The 20345-nt window shown below is 36.2% G+C and overlaps 1 long non-coding RNA gene across 3 annotated transcripts in view; it reads right to left on the bottom strand.

Annotated features, from left to right (window-relative positions):
* Window positions 1-1207: 1207 nt before the first annotated feature.
* Window positions 1208-20345, bottom strand: part of LOC143652083 (uncharacterized) — a 64811-nt gene continuing 45673 nt past the window's right edge. For all 3 annotated transcript variants that reach the window (XR_013160401.1, XR_013160400.1, XR_013160402.1), the window contains 4 exons: window positions 13698-13883; window positions 13078-13178; window positions 2454-2577; window positions 1208-1578 (listed from right to left, as the gene is read on the bottom strand). This is a non-coding gene — a long non-coding RNA (uncharacterized LOC143652083). The remainder of the gene's footprint in view (window positions 1579-2453; window positions 2578-13077; window positions 13179-13697; window positions 13884-20345) is intronic.

The following is a 20345-nucleotide window of genomic DNA, read 5'->3' as shown; positions in this document are numbered from 1 at the left end:
ATAAGACAAAAAGTTAAACTCAAGGATTTCTCTGCATTGAAGTTTAGGCAACAGGTGTCCAAGATTATGAACCATTGATTGTGAAATTGTCACTCCCATATTTCCATAATCTTATAAAATTTTGTTTGTTAAATCATAGCTCCCTAGAGATAAGATTGTAGTATAAATAATTTTTCTCTTACAGAGTTCTAGATTAACATATTGCTAGTCAAGGAGGTAACAAATACAGCTTTAATTTTTTTCAGAAAAAATAATTCTTGAAAAATAAATCCAAGAAGGAGACATTCATAAACTACAGAGGAAAATGGCCTCTCACAAAAGAGAGTGTTTTCGTTTCTCAACTGCTAGAACATCATGCAATTTATCAGCTTAGGTAATATTGGACATGGCTTTTCCCACGTCCAATTTCTTTTGCTAAGAAGAACTTCAATCATATTGGAATAGTAATATTATTATTCTATTCTAAGTTTGGGCACACTTTAACTGGTTAAGCATCTTCAATGGTCTAATTTACAAAGGAGTTCACATCCACAGGGCTAGAGATTGGGACATGAACACGCTTTTTGGTGAGGAACATGATTCAGTCCTCAACATAGTATATCAACAATTACATTCAAACTGAAATTAATATAATCTGAGAGCCAACGACAGTGGATCTTTACACCTTTACATGAGGTTGTTTCCTTGGTGATGAAAATAAGCAAGAAAAAAGAGATAAGGCAAACTATAAACTTGTTTTAAATTTAAGAATCCTTGAGCATTTGAGAGGAATGGATAGTTTGTTCCATCAGTAGCTATCAGAAAACAAATTGCTCTAAATGATATGGCATGCTTCTTAGTGAGTTTTATGGGACTATATGACATGCACCTAAATTATTAATTGTGTTTACTCCTGGTAGTTGTCTCTCTAGATTCTGCACTTTCCCATTATTTTAGTCATATATTTTCATTACAAAAAGTTGATAATGGCTTCCTTCTTTCTCCTCTATAAGTTCGCACTTACAATAATTTATATTACTTTTTATTCACATTACATCCTGACTGACATTTTCTCTGACCACATGCCAAGAACAGAAAGAAGAAAGAATTGGTTTTAAGACTCTCACAGGATAAGTTCCCACGTCTTTTAAATGATTAATAACTAGGTAGAAAAAAAATACTGTAGAAAGATTCAGCTCATTAATAACTTTTACACATTTTAGCACACTGAAAATTATATGAAAGTTAAACGAGTGTTAAAAAGGGTTCCATTTTCATTTCTGTTGCAGTTTGTTCGATTGCTTGTTTGTTACTTCAAAAAAAGTCTTTTCTTCATTTTAATACCCTTAAAAGCTGTCTTTATCACAATAAATGCTTTTGAATTCAGCACTTGTCATAGATTGAATATTTGGGCTTCTGGAAAGTCCTTGCTTACTGTTCTTGGTTGGAAATTGGGCCAGCAGCCCTGTGGGTGTGAGCACTCTGTGAACACAAATGTGAGCACACGTCATGCTTCCCCAGGTCTCATCTGCAGTTGAGACCCCTGCTCAGATTTTATGTTGATTCCACTGCTTTAGCACATCTACTTCTGAGGTAAATCTAAAAAGAAAGTAATAAAGATTACAAATGAGACAGGAAAAGACATGCCATTAGCAAAGTTTTCAAAGAGCGAACTGGCTGGATTTTAGTCAAACCAGTACCTCATGGTCTTTAGAACCTGAGAATGATTGGAAGAAAGTATGGAAATTACTGCATATGCCACATGACCCTCTTAAGTCCAGTTCCTCTCTAAGATGTCAAGAATTTCCAAAATGTTGGTGTGAAGGTTGTTGTTAGAAACCTTCTTCAAATAGGAAAACCTCATTATTAAAGAAATGATCATAAATATTTGATCAATGCATAAACCATGAAGCAACCAGTGACAGCAACTCTTCATAGGACTCAGTGATACTCAGACAAATGTGTGAATTTTGTCCCTCAGTCTGAAGGACATTTAATTAATTCTGCTGCATTTTGAGAATAGGACCCCAGGAAGCATTGACAAAAATGTACACAGGTGCCTGTGTGTATGTGCTTATAATATTTTCAGATATACTTGGACAAGTCAGAAAATTCTGCTTAGTGCTTACACTGCTTCAATATTATTAAAAACAAGAAAAGCTGCATGAACTAATATATTCTCTCCTCCTTATAGCAATAGTTTGGACCCTCAGTCTTCACATCCACAGCATTTTCTAAGCTTATCATTCTCTTCAATGACTTTGCAAAGTTGAAAGACCAGTAATATTATAACATTGGATAAAGGCCCACACTCATTCAGCTTACAAATACAGTGCATTTTTAATATAAATTTCAAGACAATATAGATCAATTTATGTGAGTTAAACATTTTCCTTCTTGCATTTACTTAACAAATGGCACTCACTGTCCACTCTTTCTCTCTACATAATAAACTTGTATATTATCAGAGATACCTTTGATATGAAGAAAAGGGCACATCTTTCAGATTGAGACAGCTGAAAGTCCAAATTCCTCTTCAATATTTAATAGCTGTTTGCCCTTGACCAGTTTTCCTAATTTCCTGGAGTCTTAGATTTCCTCATGGTAAAACAAGAATAGCAAATGTTATAGATGGTGCCCAGAAACTATTAAAAAATTATTTCTAGAAAAACTTCCTAAGAAAAGAGTACCAAGACTTCTCCATAGCAGATACTTCATGCCAGTGCCTTCTCCGTTGGCTAGTCTAGAGTATATCTGTTCATTTTTAAACCTCCGGTCCAGTGTCACCACTTTGATATAGAAAGTGTCTTGACCTCTTGCCATTCCAGTAGAACTGAAAATTCTCATTCCTGTTCTGTGAAAACACCTAAAAGTTTTATGATGTCTGTTTCCTTATTCTTACAGCCTAAATCCCTCCTAACTAAGTCTTAGGGAAAAATGACAAAGTTCCTGTTTTCACAAGGCTCCTACTATAGTGCTTAACTGCAGATTCTTAATAAATATTTCAACAAATGAATAAAGGGATGAATGCCTGAGATTATATTAAGTCACAAAAATAGGTGCCAGGAAAAAATATGTGGTGACAGGAATACAGGGCTAGCTTATCAAATACTCTGCAGACTATTAGAAAAATATGGCTACATTTACTTGATTTTAGAAAAATGTTTTGGACAGTCTAAAAATTTGTTTCCTTTTTTTTTGTTGTCAGTATTTGCAAGAGAGAGTGTGTGTGTGTGTGTGTGCGTGTGCATTACAAGCATGCTTATAAAATGATGTCATATTATTAACTGATTCAATAATTTTTACACTCTCAGGAAATAAATAAGAAATAAAGCATTAATAAGAATTTACAGTGGTACTATTTTGATGTCTTCAACCCATGATTTTATTTTAAATTTGTCACCAATAAAATGCTTTAGGCAGTTTAGATTTTGCTAACACATTTCCCTGAGCAAGATTTTGGCATTACACTGATGGGGATGTGGTAGTGACTGCTGGATGTAAGTGAAGTTGTTTCTTCTGAAAATGCAGCTGGATTACAATACTAAACTTTGATCATGTTAGATTCAACACTATGACTAAGTTATAGCCAGTGGAATATAGGCCAAAATGAGAGGCCACCCTTCCAGGCCATACCCATGGGAAACTTCCTATGAGATCCTTGATTTCTCCTGGCCCCTGTCACCAAGTATAAAAAACATGAATTTGGTGGAAACACAAGTTGGAAAACATAAGAAATCTGTGTTATCACTTGCAGGTGAGCTGCCCAGAAGACCTTCTAGACCCAGGAAACCACTGGACATGCTGCATGCATGATAAATCAAATTAATTTTGTTCAGCTATTAAAATGTGAGGCTTTTGAATTACAGCAGTTAATTCACTCAAATTAATACAGGGGCATTTTCAAACAAATGTATTTTAACTGATAAGCTCTTTCAAAAATGTGTGTATGTATTTTGATTATAGAATTTTTCTAAAAGTTTTTATTAAGAAAAGCTTCAAACATTTACTTAAAACAAAATAATTGTACAGGGCAGGCCACGGTGGCTCAGCAGGCAAGAATGCTTGCCTGCCATGCCAGAGGACCCGGGTTCGATTCCTGGTGCCTGCCCATGTTAAAAAAATAATTATAATAATAGTTGTACAATATATTGTACAATAGGGGGCGCGTGGGTGGTTCAGTGGTAGAATCCTCTCCTGCCACACAGGAGACCCGGGTTCAATTCCCAGCCCATGTACTTCTCAAAACAAACGAGCAGACAAACAAAAAGGAAACCAAAAAAAACAAGCAACAACAACAACAATTCAACAAATGGTGCTGCAATAATGGGATACTCCCAAGAAAAAAGAATGAAATGTGACCCCACCATACAGCATACACGCATATATATATAGTACAATAAACAAATCACCAAACAACTAATCAAAGTGAAGCCAGATTAGTCAAAGTGAAGCCATATTGAATTAGGGGGGACCTAATCTAATACTATAGGTATTGTCCTGATATGGAGACAAAATTGTCGCAGATGGTGAGATAGAGAGAGAGAGAGACAGCCATGTGACAGAGGCAGAGATTGTTATACTGCCATAAGCCAACACCACCCAGGATTGCTAGCCACCCAAAAGCCAAAAGAGAGGCAAAGAATGGGTTCTCCCCTTTAAGAGGAAGCATAGCCCTGCTAACACCTTGACTTCAGACTTCTAGTCTACAGGACTATGAGATCATGAATTTCTGTTGTTTAAGCCAACTAGTCTGTGATGCTTTGTTATAACAGGCTGGCAAACTTAGACAATCATATTTATTTTATCAGTCATTCTGTATGCATGCACAGAATTTTTTTTTCAATTTGAAAATAAGGTACAGAAATCATTATATTTTGTCTCAAAATATTTCAGAATGTATCTCTCAGGATAACAAAATGTGACGATAATTTTCCATTATCACTTGCTATCTCATCCACATTCGAATTCTCAATTATTTCAAAAACTGTGTTTCATAAATCAGGATGCCTATCAGGGTTCAGGCACTGCATTTAATTGTAGCAGCTCTTTAATTTCCTCTAAGATAGAAGTGCACCACTCCCCACTACTTCATTATTATTATTAGTGTTCTTGTGAATGTATTTAGGTTCCTGCTGCTGCTATAAAAATTTACCACAAACTTTGTGGCTCGAAACATATAAATTTAATCTGTTACAATTCTGGAGTTCAAAAGTCCAAAATGAGTCCTAGGTGGTTAAAATCAAGGTGTCATCAGGATTGAATTCATTCTGCAGGCTCCAGGAGAAAGTCTGTAGCTTGCCTCCTCCACTGCTAGGTGCTGCCAGTATTCCTTGGCTCCTGGCCACTTCACTCCAGTCTATGCTTCAGTCACATCATCTTCACTTCTACTGGCATCAAATCGGCATCTGCCTCCCTTTATAAGGACATCTGTGATTACATGTAGGGCCTGTCCAGACAGTCCTGGATAATCTCCCCATCTCAAGGCCCTTAACAGAATCACATATAGGAAGTCCCTTTTTCCATATAAGGTAGCATTCATAGATTCCAGGCATTAGGATGTGGACATTTTGCTGGGCAATTATTCCACCTACCACCTGACATTAATTCTTTGAAGAAACTAGGGCAGTTGTTTTATAGAATCCATATTCTGGATCTGCCTAATTATTTCATTATGTCATGTAACTTGTTCTTCTAGGTTTGACATTTCCTGTGCAATTGATATTAGGTCTCAAGGTTTGACAAAGTCCATGTTACATATTTTGGGCAAAAATAATTTATAGTTTTGCTGTGAACTTCTTGTTCCAACACATTGGAGGCCATGAGGATTTAGGTTCTTAGTGATACCAATGTTCCTGATGTCATCACATCACATCTCTTTATTTTTAAGTTATATTTTCCTTTTGCAATTATCAAGAGATTTTGCAATTATCAAGAGATTTTGACACTTTTGACCATTTTACTCCTTATCTTTTTACCCAATGGTTTAGTAACCATTGATGATCCTACTATTTCACTTTCCCTCTTTTTATTTCTACCTCTTTGCAAATCTCTTAAATCTTTCTCAATCCTTCTTTCTTCCTTTATAAATACAATTCAATGAGGACAAATTTAATTTTTTTTGATACCAAAGGATTTCATAAACTCTAGGGTCTTCTTTTGAACATGAATTTTCTTTGAAAACTAATAGAGGAAATAAAGAAAACATTCTGATAATTTAAGAGATCTTGTTTGAAGGAGCTTTAAAACACTGCACATACTTTAAATGACTTCGCATTCTATTGGAGCAGGCTCATGAATAGCAATGACATCACAGGCATATCAGAAATGAACTTGGACTGCTGTCTTTTCTTCTTTAAATTATAGCGAGAGACTATCACATTTTGAAAGTTGGAATAATTTGAAAACAAAGTTTATGTTGGCTCAATGAGGCTGCTACAATGTGGAAGGCTCTCTCAGTGGAGGGTATCAGTTTTGTTTTTCTCAGAGGAGTTGCTTATGTCCATTTGAAGCCCACTGTGCAATTGTGGTCATGATCATCTTCCCATGTGATTATCATTGTCAAGAGATAATAATCATCTGCCCTGGAAATTTTCTGTAGTGCCATCCCTAACCCCACAATCCCCTACAGTTAATGATTAAACTGTTCTGCTGTTAAAAGTGAGTCAGAATGCCAAGGGTAATCTTATGCAAGATGCTGACCAGCTGATTCCCTTCTCCACTGAGTACTAAGAGGATAGAAGGAAAGCTATTAGGATTAGGAGTATTGGTTAGCTAGGATTAATTTCCAGAATGGAATGTATAACCAAGTCAGGCTCTATAATTTTATTTCCTGAATATGGTCATGAAAAAGTGAAAATCATGTAAGATAGGATTAATTTCCAGAACGGAATGTATAACCAAGGCAGGCTCTATAATTTTATTTCCTGAATATGGTCATGAAAAAGTGAAAGTCACGTATTCTTACATATCAGAATAGGATGGAAGGCAAAAGTGATTCTTTTAAATATGAATATTTGAGAATTTGAAATGTAGCAGAGGGTGTTCTAGAAAACTACCTCACACCAAAAAGTAAATTAGAATTTTAATGTGTTTTCTTTTGGATTTGGTTTTCTTCTTTCATGAAAAGAAGGCCAGCTACTTAACAGTTTAAGAGAAACAGGAACAAAATAGCATCTGAAATCCCTAACAGTAGCTGAAGAGCTGGTTTTCAGAGGGTGGCATGTTACAAATATTTGAATTTATGGGCTTAACAAAGGAGGCTGGATCAGAAAGAAGATCATTGTAGTGACAGGGGAAATACTGTTTACCAGTCTTCAAGGTGCCAGTTGCTCAAATATGTCCTGGTCCAATGCTCCTAGAACCAGTTCTAGGAGCCCTGGAAAGGCTGTCCCCATACACCAGAAAACGTCCCATATCCCAGAAGCTCTTCCCTTTAAGCTCAGTCTTGGAAAAGCATAGGGATCTGGATGACTTTGAATTTGATGCTAAGGAATGGTCTCTCCTCCAGAACATGCTAATAAATGAGTCCTTCAGCACATGGTGAGAACAGAAATGAAGTACATGTTCTCCACCACTAAGCTCTGATGCAGAATTCAATGTGGGCAGGAGTGTGGCAGCATCTCACCTTATTCTAACCTGGTGGTACTCAATCTTTACCACTCCTCAGAATCACGTGGGAACTTGTTCACATGCAACGTACTGAATTCCAACCTCTGAGTCATAGGAATTTGCATTTCTAACAAATTCTCAGTTGGTGATCCTACTCCAAACCAGGGATAATATGATTCCATCCATTTTTCTAGTCTTTTTCTTATGGTACTTCCACAGAAATATTCCTCTTCCTCTTCCTCCTTCTCTTTTTTTTTTTCCCTGACAGGAACATTTACCTCTTTTCGCGGTAGGGTGAGCTGTGCTGAAGCTCCCCAACCAGATCCCTCACTGCTTCCCTCCATGTGACCACAGGGAAAAGGTGTCATAACCTGAAGAGTCCTGGTGTGGCTGAGAATCTCTCTACTCAACATAGCACCAAGGTGAGTCACAACTTGTTCCTCAGTGATTAGTCATCACACAGGATAACTGCAGGATACTTCTAGCACCAAGTGGTCACCATATGGACAGAATTCCCCTGATTCCTTGCCTCATTCTTGTCTTCCTAACACTAACCTCTACCGTGTGGACATTCAACTTCTAGTCAGGGACTACCTGGGCTTCACTGGGACTCAGGACAACAAAATAGGTCCAAGCCTGTCTTACCTCCCCATTGAAGTGCTTCATGCATCAAAGAGTCTTTAGAATCTAGAGTTGGATAGAGTCTTGGGTGTCTTGCTGCTCCTTGATATGGCTTAAGTGTTTCTGGGGTACATTATTAGCTGCATCAAAATTATGTGGAGTGATGTTTGATTTCATAAGGATATGCCGGTCTTTCCTACACCATTTTAATCCAATCATTAAATCAATACAATTCATGTACTTAATAATGTTAAAAGGTAGGAAATATTAAATATTAATAAAACAACTAATTGTCAAGTACATCGTTATAAATTATATGAACGAGAAATACAACAGGCAAAAAGAGCTTATTATTGAGGAACTGTCCCGGTCTGATCTCTGAGGAGGTGGTGTTTGGTGAGTGTGCATTTCATTTATTCAACACTCATTCCACAGATATTCACTAAATCCCTACACTGTGAAAGGCACATTGAGACATCAGTTTTAATTTCCTAACTGCTAAAATAAATAGCACACAATGGATTGACTTAGCAACAGGAATTGATTGGCTCATAGTTTCGGAGACCAAAAATCTTTCTTCCTATCAGGGTTGACACTTCGGGCTGGCTGGCAATCTTTGAGGTACATTGGCTTTTTTGTCACAAGGCAATGCAAATGGAATGTCTTCTCCTTTCTCCTCTAGGTTCCATTAACTTCGGGCTTTTGGATATTCCCTGTGACTTCTTCCTCTGTTTAACTCTGTTTATAGAGGACTCTAGTTATCTGAATTCAAACCCAGCCTGATTCAGTTGGGGTACACCTTACAGTGAAGTAACATCTTGAGAAGATCATATTTTAGGGGGTCCACACCCAACAAAATGTGGACCAGGACCAAGACCAAGACAGATGTCCAAATTGAGGTTCACAATTCAATCCAGTCTTTCTAGAATAATGTTCTCCAAAGGAACATTCTGCAAAGGTAGAGATATTGTATACTTTCTGCATTGTCCACTATTAGAATTTCTAACCATAGACATGGAAAGCAATTTGGCTAATATGACCGAAGTTTCCATTTTTAATTTTTTATTTAAAAATTAAAAAGCCACATGTGGCTAGGGGCTAACCTATTGGATAACACTGAACATTCGGTAGTGACCCATAAATACTTTGCATTTTGTAAGAAAAAAGATGTCAATTTAGGGGTTATTGGGATTCTGTGAAGTTTGGACAACAGATGGAGACCTGATAAGGCAGCAATCCAAATTTTTAACTCCTACCTAACACATTTTCAGCTTTGCTTATTGTAACCTTCTGTTTCCTAGTTATGCTGTTCATTTTTTGTTTGAATCTATCCAACATATTTCTGCCAATGTCACTGCTCTCTCTTGCCAGTTTTTCTGTCTCTCTGATTTCTTGCCTCAGGAACTTTTCTTTTTTTTTCAACATTCAATATACCTGTTTTGCCTTTGAAACTGTTCACAGTGTTGTATTTGCCCTCTTTCAGTCTTGATATAGCCACTTAACATTATTTGCTTTCAAAATTTTCTTCATCTTCATGTACTAAAATTTCATTCATGCCAATACCTTTGATCGATCACTGGTCAGACTACAATATTTTTTACTGTACACTTTTTTTTATTTTGAAAGCACCCCAATATCTATTATGTAAACAACAGGGTAAAGTTTATATGGTGAATTATCCTGCAACACATTCTTTATATTTATTTACTTGTTCAATCGTTTGCTGTGTGTGCATATTACATAAGGAATAAGTTCACATAGGACATGATCTTTGTTCACTAATATCTCTCCACTGCCTGTCACAGTATCTGGCCTAGAGTAAGTACTCAATAAATATCATGGCCTCTTGCTCTTTATAAAAGCACTGAGTAGAGTCAATTGTACATTCTAAGTGTTCCCCAAGTATTCTTAACTTTTCACTCCCTATCACCAATTTTATGAAAATTATTGACTAAGAACTCCAGCATAAAATTCCCTTCCAAACAGAAGAACTGTAATGTTAGGCAAGGCACATCATCGATTACTAATTCATATTTATAAGATGCCCTCAGATCTTCTTAAAGGTGGTCACCTTGGAGCAATAGGGGGTAAGAGGTGGACAGAGAACGCACATTTATGATACCAGCTGATACAACTGTTACATGTATTAAGTCCTAGGAAATTGAGTTTGAATCAAAATTCAATTTTTGTCATTAGGCATGTTTTCAAGGGCACTCTATCAGTACAATTTTAGTTGCATTTACTCCAGACTAAAGTTAGTAATATGACAACAAGAATAACAAAAGTGAGATATAAGTTTCTATTTGTATTTTAAGGAATTGAGATATGAGTGGTTTTAGTGATATTAGCGTTAGGCAGGTCTGGGCATACAGATACATTTCTATTCATAAATTAAATCCATTGATAGGAAAATCAAATCAGGTCCTTTTGTTTTTTCCATGATAAAATTTGGTATCACTTTTTAATAATGTTTCATTCAAGCAATTGTATGACAGATCATCCAAAAATGATCATGTGTCTCAAGGAAGCAAAGCAAAGAGGAGCGGTGGGGTGGGAGGTCCCCCTGCACTGTGTTACTGGCTGTCTATCACCACCATGGACAGATAGGGGGTGGCCCTTTAATAGAAGCTGGCTAATTTCTTTAGAAATATCTCATTAGGCTGCCCTTCCTGAGCTGCTTCTCCACTAAAATGTGATAAATGAATTCTGCCACTGCCAATTCCAGCCTGTCCTTCTTTCCCTTAATGAAATGAAGATGCGTCATGCTAGCAAGCGCTCAGGACACAGATAATTATTCATAGGATGCTGGCAGTGAGTGCTGCAGTCATCCAGCCCCTCACTGCACCACAGATACCGGAGATCGGCCTTTCGGAATCCTGAAGGGTTTTCAAATAGAGATTTATTTTCATTTTACTCTGAGGGAAAATGTCCTATGGATTTGCACATTCATTCTTGCAACTTTTTTTTCCATAGAATGTTTTTCCACCCCAGATAAGTGTGCATGTATTGTGAGTGTGGATATAAATTTGACACTTGTACTAACTGATTTTAAATACAAAGCAGTGTGAATAAACTTACTGTTGTTTTTTTGTTTTTGTTTTTTTAATTTTTTGTTTTTATTTTTCTTCTTATTCTTTAAACTTGATATTGTTTTAAGGTTGCAATGATTTTTTAAAATGATATGAATTTATACGATACTATATTTTAAATGATGGTGTCCTTGCCAAGCGTTAGTTTTGAGGGGCAGCTTCTTGTCCAAACAATGGAATTCATTTCTTCAAAGTCTCTGATACCACCAGCTTGCCTTAGCTACCTTTTATTAGTCTTTATCCTTTAATTTGAAATTAGCTTTCTTAATACTTGGCTAGCCCCTGATATTGAGCAGTTAAGAAGTTTTCTCTCATGTTAGGGTTTGTAGTCTTTCATGTTGCTACTCGTTTTCTCCTCTCCTCAAGACAATGCATAGCTGAATCTGCTATTGCAAAAGGATCTGAAAATTGCTTGTTCTAAATTGTAAATCGGTATAATTTCAAAATGCTTCATCTACAAAAGGAAATTGCTTTCTGTCTTTAATTTTTCGAAGGAAACAAGTATTTGCATATTGTAGGAAGAATATATTTGTTTGGTTTGTTTATTTTGGCTTCTTTGCAGGGCTTCCCAGGCAGTCATCTTATCTATATAAAACATACTTCTCACCAGTCTCACATACTGCTTTTAGCCCATACAATAGTAGATTACTCCAAATAGCACTACAATTTGTAGACATGGGTATAGTGTTGAGAGAGCCAAAATTCCAAAATTTAGGATACATATCCCTAAGTAAATCATATTCACAAAACAATATATCTGTAGCCTTTTATATGACAGTTATTATGAATTTATCTTTGTAGATATGTTCTTACTTGTTTTTATTCCTAAGAGGAAGGTAAGTGTAAGGAAATGTAAGATATTGAATTAATAAAATTGTGTATCTGTCTACCAAAATCTCAATTCATTATCACTTTTAATCTTGCATCAAATCTTGGAGATAGGAAGTATGCAAGGTTTGTTGCTTCCAAGATATGTGTTCGGAAACACAGACACAAAGTAGGTCAATTTTCCACCATACTGACAGACGTCAGTCATATCCCAAATCGTTCTCTCAATAAGCAAGAAGCTTATTGCTAGTATTCAGATATTGATATTTCTGTGCTTTATTTACAAATCTAAAGTCATTAAGTGTGCTAAAATAAATGGGAAATTGGAGGAGAGATTAAGAATTAAATAATGCAAATAGTCTTTTTCACAGATCTTTCCTGGTACCTTTTTTTAAAAAATTAAACAAGTACTCAAAAATCTTTCTATATGGATAATCTAAGACCACATAATGATATTAAGCTATCACTTCTTTTGCAATGTGTCACTGGGTACTTTCAATAGCAATAATCATAATAAATAATATTAAGAATAATGTTAACAAACTAAAATTATGAATACTTATCATTCCATCCTCATGACACAATGTGGGGGCCATTGAAGCTAAGACAGTTTAAGTAACTCACTGGAATCAAGGGAGCCAGGGTCCTGACTAAGGTACCCCAGCCTTCTGAAATCAAATTCCGACCCTCTTTCCTCTACAGGTATGTGCAATTTGATTTTCTTCCTACTGATAAGTCATCATTTCATATCTATTTAACGTTAGCCTGCTGTCTAAGGACCTTGTATTCCTCCAGCTACCCTCTAATAAACTAAGAAGTTTCACTAAATATTTCCTAGAAAGAGAGTGCCTTTTAGGTCAAAATATAAAAGAATTTGAAATACCCTTCTGGTAGCACTACACTGTTTAAAACCTCAAGTGATGATGAGTGCATTTGCTGTTTCACACACCTGGTTTGGCTGGGGACTAATGATAGCTCAAGATGCAAGACAAACATCTCCACTCCATTTTGTGCAGGCAGGCAGCATCTGCTGCTGTCTGACCAGGATATCTGCAAAAAAAATAATAATAATGAAAATAAGTGGGGAGTGACTTTTCATTTATTTTGGATCAGCAGCCCAGACAGAAGAGAAAGGAAAAGATATAAGTACAGGAGGGCAGTGATAAAGATTAAAATGTATAGAGCCAACCCAAAATTTCCCATATATTGGGTGAGAAGCACTTTGCATGGAAATAGTCATTATTCACCCTCTTTGGAAAATGAACACCACTGATTCCAGGTTGAGCATTTGAAATTTAGTAGCACCAGAGGAGCAGTGAATCAAACCTGTATGACTTCATGTCCCTCTGATGCCTGTAGCTTTCACATAACATAGAAAAGGCAAGTTGCTTATTCCTAAAAAAGCTGGGCTGTGTGTGGTAGAGCGGGGGACAGGAAGCTGGAGACTCAGAGCATTCTTCATCAAATCCAAACCAGCTAGAGCCAAAACAAACCACCAGGGTCTGGAATCCCTTTTCTTCCCCTCTTCCCTCACTGGGTGTCTTTGTGACAAACCCGGATCACCCTTACCTTTGACCTGACAAGGTGTTTACTCGACTTTGTCCTTTGCTGTCTCTTTCCTTCGAAGTTTGCATCAAATCCCAGGGCTTACATATACTCCTGGAAACTCCTCTGCCAAGTGGTCAAACATTCCTCAGACAAGAGACTCTGTGGAGCAAAACTGAGCTGTTGCTTGCTTTCCTCTCCTTTCTCCCCCTGTAAGAGAACTCACATTGGTTAAAGGGCTTGGATGCTGCTCCAACCTCTATTTTTCTCTTCTATGTTCCTATACATGTTACCCACTTTGATATCAACCTGTTTATTCCCTTCAGAGCTTTTTTTTTTTTCACAATTGGCTTATTTGTTTATGGTCTGTCTTCCCTACTGGAATATCATGGCATGGAGCTTTTCTGTTTTCTTACCAGTGTATTCCAGTAGAGTCCCACCCAGCACATATTGGATTCCATCACTATCTGCTGAAAAAAATATTTTAAGCATTTAATAATTGGCAATGAGTCAGACCTACATGTTCTTTTACTGAAAATGGAGAGAATATATTATAGGATTTTGTGAGGAAAAAACATACATTGGGCATTTTGCTTCTTGCACAGCATGAAGTAAGCATTCAATAAACAGCGATTATAAGAGCATTATTTTGAAATAATTCTTAAGTTCCACTTATATATAAACCCTACCATACAGAGTCTGGCTTCTGCCAAAACCACTCTGAGCATGGTGCAGGGAAGGAGAGAAACTAGCACTGGATGACAATATTTACAAACATTATTACATTTATTTTTCAAAACTGCACTGTAAGATGAACAGTATCACTGAAGTTTCAAATTTTAAGATCAGAAAAAATGAGGTTCAGAAGTTAACTTGTGGGAAATATAGAAATAAAAAACGGCAAACTTGAGTTTTAACCTCAATCCCAAAAGTTCGATTCCAAAATGACCACCCTGTTTGTTGTCTTCTATTGTCTATAACAGATCAGAAATGCAGGCTTCTTTATTTATGAGCTACAAGAGATATTTTGGGGTGATACTCTGTCAGCTTGCAAGAAAGTATTCCCGCCTACATTCCCAGGCTAATTTATGCACTGTCATTTTTTTCCATATTGTTCTTGAGTGGGAAGGCAAATTGGCTCAATATATCAGCCAGAAGTCGGTTTTCTTTAAAAGCTGATTCCATGACTTGTCGCATTTTTCAAACTCCTGTGAGTGTCACCACAGGGCGGGCGGGGGGGGGTGGGGGAGTGATCATGTTATTTAAAACCCTGAAGAAGAGAATTACTATTTCTGCACCATTACAAGATTTCAGTTTGCTGGAAGCTAATACAGACTTTCCCTAATTTTTTACCGAACAGAAATGACTACATTTGTAAAGGTAGGAAATTGAAGTATCTAACAGTATTAGAAAGAATAATAATTTCCTACCTAAATTTATAAAGGAAGGAAATTGAAGTATCTAAAAGTTTTCTAAAAGTATTAGAAAGAATAATAATTTCTTATCTAAATTTATAAAGGTAGGAAATTGAAGTATCTAAAAGTTTTCTAAAGGTATTAGAGAGAATAATTTGGTAAGTGAGTTGGAATGTACTTAATCATTTTGGAGACATGTTACAGTTATTAGCTTCATGAAAAATGACCATCACCGCAATCACAATCACATTTATGCCATTGGGTTGAGGGTGGAAATGAGATGTTTTTCTTCACTAATGTATTTTTTTTTTTACACGGGCAAGCACCAGGAATCGAACCCAGGTCCTCTGGCATGGCAGGCAAGCATTCTCACCTGCTGAGCCAACATGGCATGCCCTTCACTAATGCTTTTAACCTTGACTCACAGTGCCCATCTTTTTTCTACTTCTAGTTCTCTCTCGAAAGGAAGGTGGACTACTCTCTATTCTCACTTATAACAAGAAAATAGTAACTGCTTCATTGAATGAGAAGTTACTACTCAAGTTACATTGAATGAGAAGAGAAAAATGTGAACCATTAACTTAATTCTTTAATTTTCCCAAATGTCATGTATCTTGACAAAGAAAAGCTATGCAACAGTTTAGAATTAGCTATAAATCCAGAAAAGGAAATTCTCATTTGTGTTGATGTAAATCCTAGGTGACTTTAAGTTCTAAGAAGAACTAAGAAGGTAACAGACATAGTAGGTAGTATGTTCCACTATATGAATCTATAGAAAGGACACATTAATTTCCTCGTAACTAATGATTTAATGAAGGACTGCATTTCTAACTTGGTTGTTTTGAGGTCGCATGGGCTAGCAGGATGAACACATGTATTTAAGTCGCATCTCAGTCTCTAAAAAGCCATATGACTTTAGATGAATGATGTAATTTTTGCACAAAGAGGAGACAAAAATTTATCTCAAAATCATCTTCTAGACATTGAATTATCATTTGCTAGTTACTAACATAAGATTATTTTTTAGTCATTGGAAATATGGAGAAATAATTTTGCCACACGCATTGAACATATACTTTCTGCCAATTACCCTAAATGTGCAGAGAAAAAAATAGTGACGATTTCTATTTCATTAGCATTTCTCTAGCCCAGTCCTCAAGCTAAGACTTTTCCACTGTGATATCTGAAACCCAAGATTTAGCAATGTATACTCAAAAGTTCTTTGTATATTCATAGTGTTATCACTATCAACTAAAGCAGTGAAACCAATAGTTAAACATGCTACTTTATTGTTTTTACTCTAAATAATACCATACTTCCAGAGTTACTCATTTCATTTCATGTGTTCATGGATTGATTTGTGAAGAGGGGGCATTATGTAAATGCACATGAGGTTTTAGAAGACCTCTTTACATGAAGAATAAATGCCACTTTCTAGGATTTAGTACAAAAAGGATGTAAGTTTACTGCTGTTGCTAAGGGATTAGAGATTTGACATTATTCATCTAAACTGAATTTCGTTTAAACAAAATCTTTTAGAGAGGAGAAAAGCAGTCACTGCCAATCTTCTGCATTTGCATTTATCAAATCAAATTATCTTATTCGAGATAACATCATAATAGAATATTGTCAGAGGGTTCATGTCTCCTGCCTGGAAAATAAATCGTTCCCCTGTTAGAGAGCAATGAGAAACAGCCCCTGAGATTCCAATCCATTGACATTATGTCTCAGGGCGAAGCTACTGGGATTTAAGAGTCTTTGTCATGTTGAAGTTTTCTACAAAATGACTGTGGGGAGTTTAGGTGTGTAACCTGCAGTGTGCAGTTCTGAATCCCAGAGTGTAAGTAAATGACTTCACAAAACGTTATACATTTGGAATGACATAAACATTGCTATAAAAATCCGATCCAAATCACAAATCCCTGCAGCTAAGGCAGCCTACTGATAATAAAGGGAACAATGAGATGTGTTGTGCTGTCATCCAAACCCCTGGATGCAAATCCGGCAGATGCAATTGTTTCTTCCCTCCAAGATGTCAGATGTAACCTGATCACGTAACACGTATAGTTGGACTGAGACTTTTCACCAACTGTAATCTTTCCAAGATTCCCAAGCTGAGAAAAGGCAACATGAAAGAATGCACATTTTTTTCAGGTCAAAAGATCTGGTTCGTGTTTCAGCTTCTGTGTTTATTAGCTGAGTGAAGCTTGTCACAGTCCTTTCACCTCTTTAATATTCAGATTCCTTGTCAGTAAAATAGGGGTCTTCCTTGCTTAACTACTTCACTAGTTGTCTGTAGTGAAAAAAACAATCATAATACTATGTGTGTAAAAATTCTTTGAACGCTGTAAAGCAGCATTTAAATGTTCATTGTTAAAGGAAAGTATATCATTAAGAGAAATAGAAGATTCACAGAATTTCTTTTTTTTTTTTTTTAGAATTAGCTGTAAATCCAGAAAGGAATTTAAAGCAATTTACCTGGTATTAAATCAATGCTTTTGTATTAGTGAATTTGCAGATGACATCCAGAAAGCAAAATCTAGGGAAAATATGTGAGCTATTTGCAAGATGCTAAATAGCCAAATTAACAACAATGACATCATGATTCAGTATTTTCTGTGTATCTATGTAATTGAGCTTTCAGTGGGCAGGCTGTAGTGGAAAACTGCATCTGAGGAGTTGACAAGGAAGGGGGGAAGTCTGGAAATTTAAGCAAGTTTGGGATAGGTCAGTGGATAAAGAATGGTGGGAAAGTGAATGGAGAGTTAAGAAAGAAAAAGAGGGTTTCTCTAGTTCTTTTTTGGCCTATAGGATAACAATTGAAAAAAAAAGTATTTTCCTCAAAGCATGAGTAGACTCAGGAACTCTCCATACTAAACCTAGGAGAAAGCTAGAGCAGAATTAAGCAGCATTGAGGAAGACGCTAATCTCTCACCAATGTCAAAGAAAAATATCCATAGCTGGATCAGTGCTGGGGCAATTTGGAGAGATCTAGAATTCCTGAAGCAAAAATATAGATCACACTTTAGAAAAGGTATGAGAAGCCCTGCTCGTCTCACCCCATGTGCACCTAACTCTTGTGAAAGCAGCCTAGAACCTGAGGTTCTGTCCGCAGTGACAGTGGCCAGAGTAAAGAAGGACCTTGGGACAGTATCCACACCGCAGTCTATGGCACTATGGGTTTAGCAGGATGATTGTAGCACTAGTTTCATTGTCGAAGGTAAGTTAAGCAGTGTGTTGGCAGACAAAGTAAGAATGTGGACATTTGAGAAGGTCCAAGTACCCTTTAATCAACGTGCTCAGAGCTTAGACAAATTATTATGGCATTTTAAAGCTACAGAGTCAACTGCCTGATAGATATCTACACTTCTATGTTTCCCTTCTTCACACTTTCCCTAATAAGACTTAAAAAAAAAAAAACATACTGGTCAGACTCCTTGAACAAATATGCTCAAAACATAATTTATTCTTCAGTGCAACCAGGACCACTCATTAGAGACATCTGCTGAGTCTCTGTCAAAGCTCTTTGGAGACTTTGTAGCCATTTCTGCCCTCCATCACTACCAAATGCATTATCTAGTTTCCTTGACTTTGTTCAACCATTGTAAATGCCCTTGTTGTCCTGAACCATTATTTCACTGTCCTTTTTATCTCCTTTCTACTACTTACTGATTTTATGACCATTGAAAAGTCAGTTGACTTCCTTACATTTCAGTTTACCTACTGTGAATTGAAGATTCCTTCTTTCATTAATCTGTCCATTAAAAAAAAAATTAGCATGCGAACTAAAACCAGCAAATAGCCCTGCCTTCATGAGTTTTCATTTTAGTGGGAGAGACACACAGTTAGTAATACAAATAAGTAGAATATGCAAATAGATTCAAGAATGATAAGCACTTCCAAATCAAATAATGCAATACAGGTGGCTAGACATACCAAGAAGGGGATTTAGAGAAGATTTATACATTTGAGTAAAGAACTGAAGGAGGTGAAGTCATGAATTATGTATCTAATAGCTTTGGGAGGAGTACTTTTTAAACTTTCCTTAAACTTAATTTTTTTCTTTCAAACTTATTTTAAAATGATCTCCATGGCTTCTAAATAGAAGGAAGGCAGAAGGAGGAAGATCACTTAGGAGGCCAATACAGTGATTAAGGAGTGTGGTGATAGTGACTCGGACTGGGTTATAATAGCGGAGGTGCTACAAGGTGGTGTCTCTATGGGAAGCAGAACTGGTTAGATTTATTGATGGCTTAGATATGGGATATGAAAGCAAATAAGAGTCAAAAATAATGAGTTTTGATTCTGAGCAACAACAAGGATGAAGTTGCAACTAAATGAGAAGGGGAATAGTGTGCAAATAGCACATTTGGAAAGAAATATTTGAATTTCAAATAGACTTCAAAATTGATATGACAAGTAGTAGGCCAAATAAATGAGTCTGGATTTCATGTGAGAGGTCAGAACTGCATATATGCTTTGGGGAGTCATTTGCATAAAGCCATGAGAATGCATGAGACCACTAAGAAAATGAGTCTAGACAGAAAAGTGAAGAGATCCAAGGTTTATTCTTGGGATACTCCAACATTTAGAAGAAAAAAGCTGTAATATATGCAAAAAATAAATATAGGACAATAGAAAAAGAGACAGAAACAGGGTTAAATGTATGTATACCATTGTTAGACTTCTATATATTTTGTGAACTTTCAAAGTATTAATTCAAAGTACCACAATTAATTGTGCATATTATATTCCCTAGGGCAAAAATAAAATTAAATAATACAAAACACATATAGTAACAAATGGTCAACAGAGTAGATGAATTGGAATACTAAGACTTTAGTAATTCAAACATATGTAGGAAAAGAGAAACAAAAAAGCAAACAAATGGGGCCATAAGAAAATAGCAAGTGGTATACTTTAAAAAACCAACTAAATCAGTAATTACATTAAATGCAAATAGAATAAGTATTTCAATTAAAAAACAGAGATTATCAGCCTAGATATAAAATAAAAGAATAAAACTAAAACACTGTTAACAAGGGACACAAATAAAGGAACACAGAGAAGTTTAAAGAGAAAAAAGTAAAAGAAAACTAGTATGGCTATGTTAATACTAAGTGAGTAAATGACAAGACAAGAAACATTCCCTCTCATACTGTCTAGTGGGATGATAAATGGACAAACACTTTAGAAAATTGTTTGGCAACTTCTTACATAAAGTAAACACACTTACGCAATGACTTGACCACTCTAC

The sequence above is a fragment of the Tamandua tetradactyla genome, chromosome 12 (assembly GCF_023851605.1).
Source record: "Tamandua tetradactyla isolate mTamTet1 chromosome 12, mTamTet1.pri, whole genome shotgun sequence".
NCBI classification, from domain to species: domain Eukaryota; kingdom Metazoa; phylum Chordata; class Mammalia; order Pilosa; family Myrmecophagidae; genus Tamandua; species Tamandua tetradactyla.
Note: the sequence above shows the minus strand (reverse complement) of the source record. Positions and strands in the feature narration are given on the sequence as shown.